This window comes from Rhinoderma darwinii, chromosome 3 (genome assembly GCF_050947455.1).
Source record: "Rhinoderma darwinii isolate aRhiDar2 chromosome 3, aRhiDar2.hap1, whole genome shotgun sequence".
Classification (NCBI taxonomy): Eukaryota; Metazoa; Chordata; class Amphibia; order Anura; family Rhinodermatidae; genus Rhinoderma; species Rhinoderma darwinii.
In genome coordinates this window covers 262,171,389-262,190,120 of record NC_134689.1, presented here as the reverse complement: position 1 = coordinate 262,190,120, position 18,732 = coordinate 262,171,389, and the positions used below count along the sequence as shown (strand labels likewise).

At 38.0% G+C, this 18,732-nt stretch overlaps 9 non-coding genes across 9 annotated transcripts; all 9 read right to left on the bottom strand.

The window, feature by feature from the left end:
* Positions 1-697: 697 nt before the first annotated feature.
* On the bottom strand, positions 698-771 carry TRNAI-GAU (transfer RNA isoleucine (anticodon GAU)). The gene has a single exon. It is a non-coding gene; the product is annotated as a tRNA-Ile (tRNA).
* Positions 772-2,506: 1,735 nt separating this feature from the next.
* Positions 2,507-2,580, bottom strand: TRNAI-AAU (transfer RNA isoleucine (anticodon AAU)). Its single transcript has one exon. It is a non-coding gene; the product is annotated as a tRNA-Ile (tRNA).
* A 1,005-nt stretch (positions 2,581-3,585) lies between these two features.
* On the bottom strand, positions 3,586-3,659 carry TRNAI-AAU (transfer RNA isoleucine (anticodon AAU)). Its single transcript has one exon. It is a non-coding gene; the product is annotated as a tRNA-Ile (tRNA).
* Positions 3,660-4,479: 820 nt separating this feature from the next.
* TRNAI-AAU (transfer RNA isoleucine (anticodon AAU)) lies at positions 4,480-4,553 on the bottom strand. Its single transcript has one exon. It is a non-coding gene; the product is annotated as a tRNA-Ile (tRNA).
* A 1,005-nt stretch (positions 4,554-5,558) lies between these two features.
* TRNAI-AAU (transfer RNA isoleucine (anticodon AAU)) lies at positions 5,559-5,632 on the bottom strand. Its single transcript has one exon. It is a non-coding gene; the product is annotated as a tRNA-Ile (tRNA).
* A 1,724-nt stretch (positions 5,633-7,356) lies between these two features.
* Positions 7,357-7,430, bottom strand: TRNAI-AAU (transfer RNA isoleucine (anticodon AAU)). The gene has a single exon. It is a non-coding gene; the product is annotated as a tRNA-Ile (tRNA).
* Positions 7,431-9,144: 1,714 nt separating this feature from the next.
* On the bottom strand, positions 9,145-9,218 carry TRNAI-AAU (transfer RNA isoleucine (anticodon AAU)). The gene has a single exon. It is a non-coding gene; the product is annotated as a tRNA-Ile (tRNA).
* An 830-nt stretch (positions 9,219-10,048) lies between these two features.
* Positions 10,049-10,122, bottom strand: TRNAI-AAU (transfer RNA isoleucine (anticodon AAU)). The gene has a single exon. It is a non-coding gene; the product is annotated as a tRNA-Ile (tRNA).
* Positions 10,123-18,338: 8,216 nt separating this feature from the next.
* TRNAI-AAU (transfer RNA isoleucine (anticodon AAU)) lies at positions 18,339-18,412 on the bottom strand. The gene has a single exon. It is a non-coding gene; the product is annotated as a tRNA-Ile (tRNA).
* Between the last annotated feature and the right edge of the window lie 320 nt (positions 18,413-18,732).

Sequence of the window (18,732 nt, the reverse complement as noted above, 5' to 3'; positions counted from 1 at the left end):
GACAAATTGCTTTTGTGTTTTCCATTCCACCCCACAAAGAGTTTTCTTTCAGTACATTATATGGTACATTAAATGCTGCCATTAAAAACAAGAAATTGTCTCGCTAAAAACAAGCCCTTATATGACTATGAGGACGGAAAAATAATAAAGTTATGACTATCAGAATACAAAGAGGCAAAATCAATATATTATTTTTGTCCTTAAGGTTGAAATTGGACCTCTAAGATGATTTCATTCAACAAACTCTGCATTTCTATAAATCACCGGTTAGACCATACATGGAATATTGTGTACAGTTTTGAGCACCTGTGTATGAGAAAGACATTGCTGAACTAGAATGCGTGCAAAGAAGGGAAAGCAAGGTAATTAAAGGACCTCATCACAGACGGGGATTCTTTACTGTAAGAGAAGTTCGACGATTGAACTCTCTGCCACATTGAAAAGTGTTTTTTTGAAAAATATAAAATTTCATCATATTTGTACCAGATTCTGGAGATGGAACTTTGATCCAGGAATTTATTCTAATAGCCATATTTGGAGTAAGGGAGGAATTTTTCCCCTAATGACAACATTGGAATGCACTCCAAGACAGTTTTTGCCTTCCTCTGGATCAACACAGCAGGTTTATAGGTTGAATTTGATGGACCTTTTTTCAATATTATCAACTATTCAACTCTGTAACAAAAGTGAGCTTCCACGGCCCGTACGGGGATCGAACCTGTGACCTTGGCGTTATCAGCACCACACTCTAACCAACTGAGCTAACCGGCCACTTTTACACCAAAGATTCACGTCACGTCAGTAGAAAATACATGCAAACGTGTATTCATATTGATATCCTATTAACCTGAATAATAAAATAAACTTGCAATTTTTACTACTCAAAAAGCATTGGACAAATTGCTTTTGTGTTTTCCATTCCACCCCACAAAGAGTTTTCTTTCAGTACATTATATGGTACATTAAATGCTGCCATTAAAAACAAGAACTTGTCTCGCTAAAAACAAGCCCTTATATAACTATGAGGACGGAAAAATAATAAAGTTATGACTATCGGAATACAAAGAGGCAAAATCAAGATATTATTTTTGTCCTTAAGGTTGAAATTGGACCTCTAAGATGATTTCATGCAACAAACTCTGCATTTCTATAAATCACCGGTTAGACCATACATGGAATATTGTGTACAGTTTTGAGCACCTGTGTATGAGAAGGACATTGCTGAACTAGAATGCGTGCAAAGAAGGGAAAGCAAGGTAATTAAAGGACCTCATCACAGACGGGGATTCTTTACTGTAAGAGCAGTTCGACGATTGAACTCTCTGCCACATTGAAAAGTGTTTTTTTGAAAAATATAAAATTTCATCATATTTGTACCAGATTCTGGAGATGGAACTTTGATCCAGGAATTTATTCTAATAGCCATATTTGGAGTAAGGGAGGAATTTTTCCCCTAATGACAACATTGGAATGCACTCCAAGACAGTTTTTGCCTTGCTCTGGATCAACACAGCAGGTTTATAGGTTGAATTTGATAGACCTTTTTTCAATATTATGAACTATTCAACTCTGTAACAAGCATGTAACAAAAGTGAGCTTCCATGGCCCGTACGGGGATCGAACCCGTGACCTTGGCATTATTAGCACCACGCTCTAACCAGCTGAGCTAACCGGCCACTTTTACACCAAAGATTCACGTCACGTCAGTAGAAAATACATGCAAACGTGTATTCATATTGATATCCTATTAACCTGAATAATAAAATAAACTTGCAATTTTTACTACTCAAAAAGCATTGGACAAATTGCTTTTGTGTTTTCCATTCCACCCCACAAAGAGTTTTCTTCAGTACATTATATGGTACATTAAATGCTGCCATTAAAAACAAGAACTTGTCTCGCTAAAAACAAGCCCTTATATGACTATGAGGACGGAAAAATAATAAAGTTATGACTATCGGAATACAAAGAGGCAAAATCAAGATATTATTTTTGTCCTTAAGGTTGAAATTGGACCTCTAAGATGATTTCATGCAACAAACTCTGCATTTCTATAAATCACCGGTTAGACCATACATGGAATATTGTGTACAGTTTTGAGCACCTGTGTATGAGAAGGACTTTGCTGAACTAGAATGCGTGCAAAGAAGGGAAAGCAAGGTAATTAAAGGACCTCATCACAGACGGGGATTCTTTACTGTAAGAGCAGTTCGACGATTGAACTCTCTGCCACATTGAAAAGTGTTTTTTTGAAAAATATAAAATTTCATCATATTTGTACCAGATTCTGGAGATGGAACTTTGATCCAGGAATTTATTCTAATAGCCATATTTGGAGTAAGGGAGGAATTTTTCCCCTAATGACAACATTGGAATGCACTCCAAGACAGTTTTTGCCTTCCTCTGGATCAACACGGCAGGTTTATAGGTTGAATTTGATGGACCTTTTTTCAATATTATCAACTATTCAACTCTGTAACAAGCATGTAACAAAAGTGAGCTTCCATGGCCCGTACGGGGATCGAACCCATGACCTTGGCGTTATTAGCACCACGCTCTAACCAACTGAGCTAACCGGCCACTTTTACATCAAAGATTCACGTCACATCAGTAGAAAATACATTCAAACGTGTATTCATATTGATATCCTATTAACCTGAATAATAAAATAAACTTGCAATTTTTACTACTCAAAAAGCATTGGACAAATTGCTTTTGTGTTTTCCATTCCACCCCACAAAGAGTTTTCTTCAGTACATTATATGGTACATTAAATGCTGCCATTAAAAACAAGAACTTGTCTCGCTAAAAACAAGCCCTTATATGACTATGAGGACGGAAAAATAATAAAGTTATGACTATCGGAATACAAAGAGGCAAAATCAAGATATTATTTTTCAATTCCACCCCACAAAGAGTTTTCTTTCAGTACATTATATGGTACATTAAATGCTGCCATTAAAAACAAGAACTTGTCTCGCTAAAAACAAGCCCTTATATGACTATGAGGACGGAAAAATAATAAAGTTATGACTATCGGAATACAAAAAGGCAAAATCAAGATATTATTTTTGTCCTTAAGGTTGAAATTGAACCTCTAAGATGATTTCATGCAACAAACTCTGCATTTCTATAAATCACCGGTTAGACCATACATGGAATATTGTGTACAGTTTTAAGCACCTGTGTATGAGAAGGACATTGCTGAACTAGAATGCGTGCAAAGAAGGGAAAGCAAGGTAATTAAAGGACCTCATCACAGACGGGGATTCTTTACTGTAAGAGCAGTTCGACGATTGAACTCTCTGCCACATTGAAAAGTGTTTTTTTGAAAAATATAAAATTTCATCATATTTGTACCAGATTCTGGAGATGGAACTTTGATCCAGGAATTTATTCTAATAGCCATATTTGGAGTAAGGGAGGAATTTTTCCCCTAATGACAACATTGGAATGCAATCCAAGACAGTTTTTGCCTTCCTCTGGATCAACACGGCAGGTTTATAGGTTGAATTTGATGGACCTTTTTTCAATATTATCAACTATTCAACTCTGTAACAAGCATGTAACAAAATTGAGCTTCCATGGCCCGTACGGGGATCGAACCCGTGACCTTGGTGTTATTAGCACCACGCTCTAACCAACTGAGCTAACCGGCCACTTTTACACCAAAGATTCACGTCACGTCAGTAGAAAATACATGCAAACGTGTATTCATATTGATATCCTATTAACCTGAATAATAAAATAAACTTGCAATTTTTACTACTCAAAAAGCATTGGACAAATTGCTTTTGTGTTTTCCATTCCACCCCACAAAGAGTTTTCTTTCAGTACATTATATGGTACATTAAATGCTGCCATTAAAAACAAGAACTTGTCTCGCTAAAAACAAGCCCTTATATGACTATGAGGACGGAAAAATAATAAAGTTATGACTATCGGAATACAAAGAGGCAAAATCAAGATATTATTTTTGTCCTTAAGGTTGAAATTGGACCTCTAAGATGATTTCATGCAACAAACTCTGCATTTCTATAAATCACCGGTTAGACCATACATGGAATATTGTGTACAGTTTTGAGCACCTGTGTATGAGAAGGACATTGCTGAACTAGAATGCGTGCAAAGAAGGGAAAGCAAGGTAATTAAAGGACCTCATCACAGACGGGGATTCTTTACTGTAAGAGCAGTTCGACGATTGAACTCTCTGCCACATTGAAAAGTGTTTTTTTGAAAAATATAAAATTTCATCATATTTGTACTAGATTCTGGAGATGGAACTTTGATCCAGGAATTTATTCTAATAGCCATATTTGGAGTAAGGGAGGAATTTTTCCCCTAATGACAACATTGGAATGCACTCCAAGACAGTTTTTGCCTTCCTCTGGATCAACACGGCAGGTTTATAGGTTGAATTTGATGGACCTTTTTTCAATATTATCAACTATTCAACTCTGTAACAAAAGTGAGCTTCCATGGCCAGTACGGGGATCGAACCCGTGACCTTGGTGTTATTAGCACCACGCTCTAACCAACTGAGCTAACCAGCCACTTTTACACAAAAGATTCACGTCACGTCAGTAGAAAATACATGCAAACGTGTATTCATATTGATATCCTATTAACCTGAATAATAAAATAAACTTGCAATTTTTACTACTCAAAAAGCATTGGACAAATTGCTTTTGTGTTTTCCATTCCACCCCACAAAGAGTTTTCTTCAGTACATTATATGGTACATTAAATGCTGCCATTAAAAACAAGAACTTGTCTCGCTAAAAACAAGCCCTTATATGACTATGAGGACGGAAAAATAATAAAGTTATGACTATCGGAATACAAAGAGGTAAAATCAAGATATTATTTTTCCATTCCACCCCACAAAGAGTTTTCTTTCAGTACATTATATGGTACATTAAATGCTGCCATTAAAAACAAGAACTTGTCTCGCTAAAAACAAGCCCTTATATGACTATGAGGACGGAAAAATAATAAAGTTATGACTATCGGAATACAAAGAGGCAAAATCAAGATATTATTTTTGTCCTTAAGGTTGAAATTGAACCTCTAAGATGATTTCATGCAACAAACTCTGCATTTCTATAAATCACCGGTTAGACCATACATGGAATATTGTGTACAGTTTTAAGCACCTGTGTATGAGAAGGACATTGCTGAACTAGAATGCGTGCAAAGAAGGGAAAGCAAGGTAATTAAAGGACCTCATCACAGACGGGGATTCTTTACTGTAAGAGCAGTTCGACGATTGAACTCTCTGCCACATTGAAAAGTGTTTTTTTGAAAAATATAAAATGTCATCATATTTGTACCAGATTCTGGAGATGGAACTTTGATCCAGGAATTTATTCTAATAGCCATATTTGAAGTAAGGGAGGACTTTTTCCCCTAATGACAACATTGGAATGCACTCCAAGACAGTTTTTGCCTTCCTCTGGATCAACACGGCAGGTTTATAGGTTGAATTTGATGGACCTTTTTTCAATATTATCAACTATTCAACTCTGTAACAAGCATGTAACAAAAGTGAGCTTCCATGGCCCGTACGGGGATCGAACCCGTGACCTTGGCGTTATTAGCACCACGCTCTAACCAACTGAGCTAACCGGCCACTTTTACACCAAAGATTCACGTCACGTCAGTAGAAAATACATGCAAACGTGTATTCATATTGATATCCTATTAACCTGAATAATAAAATAAACTTGCAATTTTTACTACTCAAAAAGCATTGGACAAATTGCTTCTGTGTTTTCCATTCCACCCCACAAAGAGTTTTCTTCAGTACATTATATGGTACATTAAATGCTGCCATTAAAAACAAGAACTTGTCTCGCTAAAAACAAGCCCTTATATGACTATGAGGACGGAAAAATAATAAAGTTATGACTATCGGAATACAAAGAGGCAAAATCAAGATATTATTTTTGTCCTTAAGGTTGAAATTGGACCTCTAAGATGATTTCATGCAACAAACTCTGCATTTCTATAAATCACCGGTTAGACCATACATGGAATATTGTGTACAGTTTTAAGCACCTGTGTATGAGAAGGACATTGCTGAACTAGAATGCGTGCAAAGAAGGGAAAGCAAGGTAATTAAAGGACCTCATCACAGACGGGGATTCTTTACTGTAAGAGCAGTTCGACGATTGAACTCTCTGCCACATTGAAAAGTGTTTTTTTGAAAAATATAAAACTTCATCATATTTGTACCAGATTCTGGAGATGGAACTTTGATCCAGGAATTTATTCTAATAGCCATATTTGGAGTAAGGGAGGAATTTTTCCGCTAATGACAACATTGGAATGCACTCCAAGACAGTTTTTGCCTTCCTCTGGATCAACACGGCAGGTTTATAGGTTGAATTTGATGGACCTTTTTTCAATATTATCAACTATCCAACTCTGTAACAAGCATGTAACAAAAGTGAGCTTCCATGGCCCGTACCCGTGACCTTGGCGTTATTAGCACCACGCTCTAACCAACTGAGCTAACCGGCCACTTTTACACCAAAGATTCACGTCACGTCAGTAGAAAATACATGCAAACGTGTATTCATATTGATATCCTATTAACCTGAATAATAAAATAAACTTGCAATTTTTACTACTCAAAAAGCATTGGACAAATTGCTTTTGTGTTTTCCATTCCACCCCACAAAGAGTTTTCTTTCAGTACATTATATGGTACATTAAATGCTGCCATTAAAAACAAGAACTTGTCTCGCTAAAAACAAGCCCTTATATGACTATGAGGACGGAAAAATAATAAAGTTATGACTATCGGAATACAAAGAGGCAAAATCAAGATATTATTTTTGTCCTTAAGGTTGAAATTGGACCTCTAAGATGATTTCATGCAACAAACTCTGCATTTATATAAATCACCGGTTAGATCATACATGGAATATTGTGTACAGTTTTGAGCACCTGTGTATGAGAAGGACATTGCTGAACTAGAATGCGTGCAAAGAAGGGAAAGCAAGGTAATTAAAGGACCTCATCACAGACGGGGATTCTTTACTGTAAGAGCAGTTCGACGATTGAACTCTCTGCCACATTGAAAAGTGTTTTTTTGAAAAATATAAAATGTCATCATATTTGTACCAGATTCTGGAGATGGAACTTTGATCCAGGAATTTATTCTAATAGCCATATTTGAAGTAAGCGAGGACTTTTTCCCCTAATGACAACATTGGAATGCACTCCAAGACAGTTTTTGCCTTCCTCTGGATCAACACGGCAGGTTTATAGGTTGAATTTGATGGACCTTTTTTCAATAATATCAACTATTCAACTCTGTAACAAGCATGTAACAAAAGTGAGTTTACATGGCCCGTACGGGGATCGAACCCGTGACCTTGGCGTTATTAGCACCACGCTCTAACCAACTGAGCTAACCGGCCACTTTTACACCAAATATTCACGTCACGTCAGTAGAAAATACATGCAAACGTGTATTCATATTGATATCCTATTAACCTGAATAATAAAATAAACTTGCAATTTTTACTACTCAAAAAGCATTGGACAAATTGCTTTTGTGTTTTCCATTCCACCCCACAAAGAGTTTTCTTCAGTACATTATATGGTACATTAAATGCTGCCATTAAAAACAAGAACTTGTCTCGCTAAAAACAAGCCCTTATATGACTATGAGGACGGAAAAATAATAAAGTTATGACTATCGGAATACAAAGAGGCAAAATCAAGATATTATTTTTGTCCTTAAGGTTGAAATTGGACCTCTAAGATGATTTCATGCAACAAACTCTGCATTTCTATAAATCACCGGTTAGACCATACATGGAATATTGTGTACAGTTTTAAGCACCTGTGTATGAGAAGGACATTGCTGAACTAGAATGCGTGCAAAGAAGGGAAAGCAAGGTAATTAAAGGACCTCATCACAGACGGGGATTCTTTACTGTAAGAGCAGTTTGACGATTGAACTCTCTGCCACATTGAAAAGTGTTTTTTTGAAAAATATAAAACTTCATCATATTTGTACCAGATTCTGGAGATGGAACTTTGATCCAGGAATTTATTCTAATAGCCATATTTGGAGTAAGGGAGGAATTTTTCCCCTAATGACAACATTGGAATGCACTCCAAGACAGTTTTTGCCTTCCTCTGGATCAACATGGCAGGTTTATAGGTTGAATTTGATGGACCTTTTTTCAATATTATCAACTATCCAACTCTGTAACAAGCATGTAACAAAAGTGAGCTTCCATGGCCCGTACCCGTGACCTTGGCGTTATTAGCACCACGCTCTAACCAACTGAGCTAACCGGCCACTTTTACACCAAAGATTCACGTCACGTCAGTAGAAAATACATGCAAAACGTGTATTCATATTGATATCCTATTAACCTGAATAATAAAATAAACTTGCAATTTTTACTACTCAAAAAGCATTGGACAAATTGCTTTTGTGTTTTCCATTCCACCCCACAAAGAGTTTTCTTTCAGTACATTATATGGTACATTAAATGCTGCCATTAAAAACAAGAACTTGGCTCGCTAAAAACAAGCCCTTATATGACTATGAGGACGGAAAAATAATAAAGTTATGACTATCGGAATACAAAGAGGCAAAATCAAGATATTATTTTTGTCCTTAAGGTTGAAATTGGACCTCTAAGATGATTTCATGCAACAAACTCTGCATTTCTATAAATCACCGGTTAGACCATACATGGAATATTGTGTACAGTTTTGAGCACCTGTGTATGAGAAGGACATTGCTGAACTAGAATGCGTGCAAAGAAGGGAAAGCAAGGTAATTAAAGGACCTCATCACAGACGGGGATTCTTTACTGTAAGAGCAGTTCGACGATTGAACTCTCTGCCACATTGAAAAGTGTTTTTTTGAAAAATATAAAATTTCATCATATTTGTACCAGATTCTGGAGATGGAACTTTGATCCAGGAATTTATTCTAATAGCCATATTTGGAGTAAGGGAGGAATTTTTCCCCTAACGACAACATTGGAATGCACTCCAAGACAGTTTTTGCCTTCCTCTGGATCAACACGGCAGGTTTATAGGTTGAATTTGATGGACCTTTTTTCAATATTATCAACTATTCAACTCTGTAACAAAAGTGAGCTTCCATGGCCCATACGGGGATCGAACCCGTGACCTTGGCATTATTAGCACCACGCTCTAACCAACTGAGCTAACCGGCCACTTTTACAACAAAGATTCACGTCACGTCAGTAGAAAATACATGCAAACGTGTATTCCTATTGATATCCTATTAACCTGAATAATAAAATAAACTTGCAATTTTTACTACTCAAAAAGCATTGGACAAATTGCTTTTGTGTTTTCCATTCCACCCCACAAAGAGTTTTCTTCAGTACATTATATGGTACATTAAATGCTGCCATTAAAAACAAGAACTTGTCTCGCTAAAAACAAGCCCTTATATGACTATGAGGACGGAAAAATAATAAAGTTATGACTATCGGAATACAAAGAGGCAAAATCAAGATATTATTTTTGTCCTTAAGGTTGAAATTGGACCTCTAAGATGATTTCATGCAACAAACTCTGCATTTCTATAAATCACCGGTTAGACCATACATGGAATATTGTGTACAGTTTTGAGCACCTGTGTATGAGAAGGACATTGCTGAACTAGAATGCGTGCAAACAAGGGAAAGCAAGGTAATTAAAGGACCTCATCACAGACGGGGATTCTTTACTGTAAGAGCAGTTCGACGATTGAACTCTCTGCCACATTGAAAAGTGTTTTTTTGAAAAATATAAAATTTCATCATATTTGTACCAGATTCTGGAGATGGAACTTTGATCCAGGAATTTATTCTAATAGCCATATTTGGAGTAAGGGAGGAATTTTTCCCCTAATGACTACATTGGAATGCACTCCAAGACAGTTTTTGCCTTCCTCTGGATCAACACGGCAGGTTTATAGGTTGAATTTGATGGACCTTTTTTCAATATTATCAACTATTCAACTCTGTAACAAGCATGTAACAAAAGTGAGCTTCCATGGCCCGTACGGGGATCGAACCCGTGACCTTGGCGTTATTAGCACCACGCTCTAACCAACTGAGCTAACCGGCCACTTTTACACCAAAGATTCACGTCACGTCAGTAGAAAATACATGCAAACGTGTATTCATGTTGATATCCTATTAACCTGAATAATAAAATAAACTTGCAATTTTTACTACTCAAAAAGCATTGGACAAATTGCTTTTGTGTTTTCCATTCCACCCCACAAAGAGTTTTCTTCAGTATATTATATGGTACATTAAATGCTGCCATTAAAAACAAGAACTTGTCTCGCTAAAAACAAGCCCTTATATGACTATGAGGACGGAAAAATAATAAAGTTATGACTATCGGAATACAAAGAGGCAAAATCAAGATATTATTTTTGTCCTTAAGGTTGAAATTGGACCTCTAAGATGATTTCATGCAACAAACTCTGCATTTCTATAAATCACCGGTTAGACCATACATGGAATATTGTGTACAGTTTTGAGCACCTGTGTATGAGAAGGACATTGCTGAACTAGAATGCGTGCAAAGAAGGGAAAGCAAGGTAATTAAAGGACTTCATTACAGACGGGGATTCTTTACTGTAAGAGCAGTTCGACGATTGAACTCTCTGCCACATTGAAAAGTGTTTTTTTGAAAAATATAAAATGTCATCATATTTGTACCAGATTCTGGAGATGGAAATTTGATCCAGGAATTTATTCTAATAGCCATATTTGGAGTAAGGGAGGAATTTTTCCCCTAATGACAACATTGGAATGCACTCCAAGACAGTTTTTGCCTTCCTCTGGATCAACACGGCAGGTTTATAGGTTGAATTTATGGACCTTTTTTCAATATTATCAACTATTCAACTCTGTAACAAGCATGTAACAAAAGTGAGCTTCCATGGCCAATATGGGGATTGAACCCGTGACCTTGGCGTTATTAGCACCACACTCTAACCAACTGAGCTAACCGGCCAATTTTACACCAAAGATTCACGTCACGTCAGTAGAAAATACATGCAAACGTGTATTCATATTGATATCCTATTAACCTGAATAATAAAATAAACTTGCAATTTTTACTACTCAAAAAGCATTGGACAAATTGCTTTTGTGTTTTCCATTCCACCCCACAAAGAGTTTTCTTCAGTACATTATATGGTACATTAAATGCTGCCATTAAAAACAAGAACTTGTCTCGCTAAAAACAAGCCCTTATATGACTATGAGGACGGAAAAATAATAAAGTTATGACTATCGGAATACAAAGAGGCAAAATCAAGATATTATTTTGGTCCTTAACCCCTTAAGGACGCAGCCTAGTTTGGGCCTTAAGGCTCAGAGCCCATTTTTCAAATCTGACATATTTCACTTTATGTGGTAATAACGTCGGAATGCTTAAACCTATCCAAGCGATTCTGAGATTGTTTTCTCGTGACACTTTGGGCTTCATGTTCGTGGTAAAATTTGGTCGATATATTCAGTCTTTATTTGTGAAAAATTGCAAAATTTAGAGAAAATTTTCAAAAAATAGAATTTTTCAGAATTTAAATGCATCTGCTTGAAAAACAGACGGTTATACCACCCAAAATAGTTACTAGTTCACATTTCCCATATGTCTACTTTAGATTGGCATCGTTTTTTGAACATTCTTTTATTTTTCTTGGACGTTACAAGGCTTAGAACATAAACAGCAATTTCTCATATTCTTAAGAAAATTTCAAAAGCCTTTTTTTGAAGGTACCTCTTGAGTTCTGAAGTGGCTTTGAGGGGCCTATGTATTAGAAACCCCCATAAAACACCCCATTTTAAAAACTAGACCCCTCAAAGTATTCAAAACAGCATTTAGAAAGTTTTTTAACCCTTCAGGCATTTCACAGGAATTAAAGCAAAGTGGAAATGAAATTTGCAAATTTCATTTTTTCTGCTGAATTTCAATTTTATTCAATTTTTTTCTGTAACAGAGAAGGTTTTAACAGAGAAATACTACTAACTATGTATTGTCCAGATACTGCAGTTTTTAGAAATGTCCCACATGTGCCCTACTGCGCTCGTGGACTAAAACACAAGCCCTAGAAGCAAAGAAGCACCTAGTGCATTTTGAGGCCTCTTTTTTATTAGAATATATTTTAGGCAGCATGCCAGGTTTGAAGAGGTGTTGAGGTATCAAAACAATGGAAACCCACCAGAAGTGACCCCATTTTGGAAATTACACCCCTCAAGGAATTAATTTATGGTTTTTGTTATCATTTTGACCGCACAGTTTTTTCACAGCACCTATTTGAATTGGGCTGTGAAATGAAAAAAATGATATTTTTTCCAATAAGATGTCATTTTTGATCAAAATTTCTTATTTTCACAGGGAACAACATACCCCATTTTGTTGCCCAATTTGTCCTTAGTGCGGCAATACCCCATTTGTGGTGATAAACTGCCGTTTGGGCCCATGGGAGGGCTCAGACGGAAAGGAGCGCTATGTGTTTGTTGGAGTCCAGATTTTGCTGGATTGGTTTTCGGGTGCCATGTCGCATTTGCAGAGCCCCAGAGGTATCAAAGCAATGGAAACCCACCAGAAGAGACCCCATTTTGGAAACTACACCCCTCAAGGAATTCATTTATGGTTTTTGTTATCATTTTGACCGCACAGTTTTTTCACAGCACCTATTTGAATTGGGCTGTGAAATGAAAAAAATGATATTTTTTCCAATAAGATGTCATTTTTGATCAAAATTTCTTATTTTCACAGGGAAAAACATACCCCATTTTGTTGCCCAATTTGTCCTTAGTGCGGAAATACCCCATTTGTGGTGATAAACTGCCGTTTGGGCCCATGGGAGGGCTCAGACGGAAAGGAGCGCTATGTGTTTGTTGGAGTCCAGATTTTGCTGGATTGGTTTTCGGGTGCCATGTCACATTTGCAGAGCCCCAGAGGTATCAAAGCAATGGAAACCCACCAGAAGTGACCCCATTTTGGAAACTACACCCCTCAAGGAATTCATTTATGGTTTTTGTTATCATTTTGACCGCACAGTTTTTTCACAGCACCTATTTGAATTGGGCTGTGAAATGAAAAAAATGATATTTTTTCCAATAAGATGTCATTTTTGACCAAAATTTCTTATTTTCACAGGGAACAACATACCCCATTTTGTTGCCCAATTTGTCCTTAGTGCGGCAATACCCCATTTGTGGTGATAAACTGCCGTTTGGGCCCATGGGAGGGCTCAGAAGGAAAGGACCACCATTTGGCCTACTGGAGCTTTTCTGGTGCTAAGTCATGTATGCAGAAGCCCCTGAGGTACCAGTACAGTTGAAACCCCCGAGAAGTGACCCCATTTTAAAAACTACACCCCTTAAGATATTCATCTAGAGGTGTAGTGAGCATTTTGACCCCACAGGTACTGTGTAAAAGATAATGCGCAGCAGATGGTGCAGTGTGAGATTTGCAATTTTATATATATATATGCCATTTCAGTGTCCAATATAGTGTACCCAGCATGCGCCACCGGAGACATACACCCCATAAACTGTAATGTGGGTTCTCCTGGGTACGGCAATACCCTACATGTGGCTGTTATCAGGTGCCTGGGCACACGGCAGGGCTTAGAAGGGAAGGACCACCATTTGGCCTACTGGAGCTTTTCTGGTGCTAAGTCATGTATGCAGAAGCCCCTGAGGTACCAGTACAGTTGAAACCCCTGAGAAGTGACCCCATTTTAAAAACTGCACCCCTTAAGATATTCATCTAGAGGTGTAGTGAGCATTTTGACCCCACAGGTACTGTGTAAAAGATAATGCGCAGCAGATGGTGCAGTGTGAGATTTGCAATTTTATATATATATATGCCATTTCAGTGTCCAATATAGTGTACCCAGCATGCGCCACCGGAGATATACACCCCTTAAATTGTAATGTGGGTTCTCCTGGGTACGGCAATACCCTACATGTGGCTGTTATCAGCTGCCTGGGCATACGGCAGGGCTCAGAAGGGAAAGATGAGGGGGATAAGCTGTGCGGAGTGCATCAGGGTAAATTAAAAATCAAGGGATGTATGATACATTTTAAAACAATCTTTTATACAGAGCCCTGGTTTTTCGGGACACGTGTCACATTGGTATATTGTGTTCTTCCTTATCCCCCTCTTATAGCAGACTCTGCACCTCTTTTGACTCTTTCCCTTTCCACCGGTTTGGGGAACTTCTCCTGGAAAGTGTTGCCCTGGTATGATGCGTGTGGCCTCGCTTCCAGAAGTACTGGGTGCCCCCCCTTCCTGGTCCCTAAAGATTAGATCTTGAAATTCCAGGAAAGTTCCTCTCTGGCCTGCACATCCACGTAGCACGTACGCATTGTACAAAGCCATCTGTATGATGTGCCCGGCCAGCTTCTTATACCACACCGCATGGCGCTGTAGGGCTTCAGGACTTGATCTTACAAGTCCATCCCTCCCATGTACCTATTGTAGTCCAGGATGCAGTCTGGTTTGGGGGTGGCCTTTCCTTCATATATCCTAAATCTGTAGGTATACCCTGATGCACTCTCGCACAGCTTATACATCTTCACGCCATACCTTGCCCTCTTACCCGGCAGGTACTCGCGGAATTGAACCCTCCCTTTAAAATGTACCAGGGACTCATCAATAGAAATACACTTCTCGGGGGTGAATGCTCGGGAAAACCGGGCACTGAAACGGTCTAATAGGGGTCTCCGTTTATACAAACGGTCAAAACTGGGGTCATCTCGGGGTGGGCACGGCTCATTATCAGTATAATGTGAGAAGCGAAGTATTGCCCCCTCAAAGTATTCACAACAGCAATTAGAAAGTTTATGAACCCTTTTGGTGTTTCACAGAAATTGAGAGCAAAGCAGAGGAGAAATTAACTTTTTTTTTTTGTCAGAAAATCCTCTTTATATCATTTTTTTTATAACACAAAAGGATTTATCAGAGAAACGCAACTCAATACGTATTGCCCAGATTCTGCAGTTTTGAGAAATATCCCACATGTGGCCCTAGTGCGGTAATGGACTGAAGCACCGGCCTCCGAAGCAAAGGAGCACCTAGTGGATTTTGAGCCCTCTTTTTTATTAGGCACCATGTCCGGTTTGAAGAGATCTTGTGGTGCCAAAACATTGGAAACCCCCCAAAAGTGACCCCATTTTGGAAACTAGACCCCTTGAGGAATACATTGTAGTTTTCTTGGGGTGCATGCGGCTTTTTGATCAGTTTTTATTCTATTTTTAGGTGGCGTGGTGACTAATAAACAGCAATTCTACTATTGTTTTTTTATTCTTTTTTTTTTTACTGCGTGCACCGTGCGCTATAAATGTCTTATTCACTTTATTCTGCGGGGCGATACGATTATGGCGATAGCAGATGTTTATAGTTTTTTTTTATGTCTTATGGCGTTTGCGCAATAAAATACGTTTTGTAAACAATCATTTACTTTTTGTGTTATCATATTCTAAGAGCCAGAACGTTTTTATTTTTAAATCAATAAAGCCGTGCGAGGACTTATTTTTTGCGTAACGAACTGTAGTTTCCATCAGTACCATTTTTCGGTACATGCGACTTTTTGATCTCTTTTTATTCAATTTTTTGGGAGGTGAAGTGACCAAACAATTGTGATTGTGGTACGGTTTATGAATATTTTTTTTTACGGCGTTCACCGTGCGGGATAAATAACAAAATAATTTTGTAGTTCAGGCCGTTACGGACGCGGCGATACCAATTATGTATAGTTTATTTGTTTGTTTATATATTTTTATTAATAATAAAGGACTGATAAGGGAAAAAGTGGGACTTTTACTTTTATTACTTTTAAAACTTTTATTTTCTTATTTTTACACATCTTTTTTTAACTTTTTTTTTACTGTATTACTTTATCCCACTAGGGGACTTGAGGGCAGGAGGCCCTGATCGCTATTCTAATACACTGCACTACATGCGTAGTGCAGTGTATTTGAACTGTCAGCTACTCACTGACAGCAAGCATAGTGGGTCCTGACGTTGTCAGGACCCACTAGGCTTCCGTCTATGGCATAGCCGGACGCCATTGTTTGGTGTCCGGTTGCCATAGTCACCATCGCCGGCCGCTATCGTGTAGCAGGCCGGCGATGGCGGATTAACCCCTAAGAAGCCGCGATCGCTATTGAACGCGGCTTCTGAGGGGTTAATCGGCGGGGGAGCTCCGCGATCGGTCCCGGCACATTGAGCAGTGATGGTCTGCTGTCGGAAACAGCAGCTATCACAGCTCATGAACGCGCCCCGCGCGAACGGCGCCGTGTTTACTCCATGACCTACTATTAGGTCACTGAGCGCGAACGCTACAGTTAGCATGACCTAATAGTAGGTCATGGAGCGTTAAAGGGTTAAGGTTGAAATTGGACAGTTTTTGCCTTCCTCTGGATCAACACGGCAGGTTTATAGGTTGAATTTGATGGACCTTTTTTCAATATTATCAACTATTCAACACTGTAACAAGCATGTAACAAAAGTGAGCTTTCATGGCCCATACGGGGATAGAAACCCGTGACCTTGGCGTTATTTGCACCACGCTCTAACCAACTGAGCTAATCGGCCACTTTTACACAAAAGATTCACGTCACGTCAGTAGAAAATACATGCAAACGTGTATTCATATTGATATCCTATTAACCTGAATAATAAAATAAACTTGCAATTTTTACTACTCAAAAAGCATTGGACAAATTGCTTTTGTGTTTTCCATTCCACCCCACAAAGAGTTTTCTTCAGTACATTATATGGTACATTAAATGCTGCCATTAAAAACAAGAACTTGTCTCGCTAAAAACAAGCCCTTATATGACTATGAGGACGGAAAAATAATAAAGTTATGACTATCGGAATACAAAGAGGCAAAATCAAGATATTATTTTTGTCCTTAAGGTTGAAATTGGACCTCTAAGATGATTTCATGCAACAAACTCTGCATTTCTATAAATCACTGGTTAGACCATACATGGAATATTGTGTACAGTTTTGAGCACCTGTGTATGAGAAGGACATTGCTGAACTAGAATGCGTACAAAGAAGGGAAAGCAAGGTAATTAAAGGACCTCATCACAGACGGGGATTCTTTACTGTAAGAGCAGTTCGACGATTGAACTCTCTGCCACATTGAAAAGTGTTTTTTTGAAAAATATAAAATTTCATCATATTTGTACCAGATTCTGGAGATGGAACTTTGATCCAGGAATTTATTCTAATAGCCATATTTGGAGTAAGGGAGGAATTTTTCCCCTAATGACAACATTGGAATGCACTCCAAGACAGTTTTTGCCTTCCTCTGGATCAACACGGCAGGTTTATAGGTTGAATTTGATGGACCTTTTTTCAATATTATCAACTATTCAACTCTGTAACAAAAGTGAGCTTCCATGGCCCGTACGGGGATCGAACCCGTGACCTTCGCGTTATTAGCACCACGCTCTAACCAACTGAGCTAACCGGCCACTTTTACACCAAAGATTCACGTCACGTCAGTAGAAAATACATGCAAACGTGTATTCATATTGATATCCTATTAACCTGAATAATAAAATAAACTTGCAATTTTTACTACTCAAAAAGCATTGGACAAATTGCTTTTGTGTTTTCCATTCCACCCCACAAAGAGTTTTCTTCAGTACATTATATGGTACATTAAATGCTGCCATTAAAAACAAGAACTTGTCTCGCTAAAAACAAGCCCTTATATGACTATGAGGACGGAAAAATAATAAAGTTATGACTATCGGAATACAAAGAGGCAAAATCAAGATATTATTTTTGTCCTTAAGGTTGAAATTGGACCTCTAAGATGATTTCATGCAACAAACTCTGCATTTCTATAAATCACCGGTTAGACCATACATGGAATATTGTGTACAGTTTTGAGCACCTGTGTATGAGAAGGACATTGCTGAACTAGAATGCGTGCAAAGAAGGGAAAGCAAGGTAATTAAAGGATCTCATCACAGACGGGGATTCTTTACTGTAAGAGCAGTTCGACAATTGAACTCTCTGCCACATTGAAAAGTGTTTTTTTGAAAAATATAAAATGTCATCATATTTGTACCAGATTCTGGAGATGGAACTTTGATCCAGGAATTTATTCTAATAGCCATATTTGGAGTAAGGGAGGAATTTTTCCCCTAATGACAACATTGGAATGCACTCCAAGACAGTTTTTGCCTTCCTCTGGATCAACACGGCAGGTTTATAGGTTGAATTTGATGGACCTTTTTTCAATATTATCAACTATTCAACTCTGTAACAAAAGTGAGCTTCCATGACCCGTACGGGGATCGAACCCGTGACCTTGGCGTTATTAGCACCACGCTCTAACCAACTGAGCTAACCGGCCACTTTTACACCAAAGATTCACGTCACGTCAGTAGAAAATACATGCAAACGTGTATTCATATTGATATCCTATTAACCTGAATAATAAAATAAACTTGCAATTTTTACTACTCAAAAAGCATTGGACAAATTGCTTTTGTGTTTTCCATTCCACCCCACAAAGAGTTTTCTTTCAGTACATTATATGGTACATTAAATGCTGCCATTAAAAACAAGAACTTGTCTCGCTAAAAACAAGCCCTTATATGACTATGAGGACGGAAAAATAATAAAGTTATGACTATCGGAATACAAAGAGGCAAAATCAAGATATTATTTTTG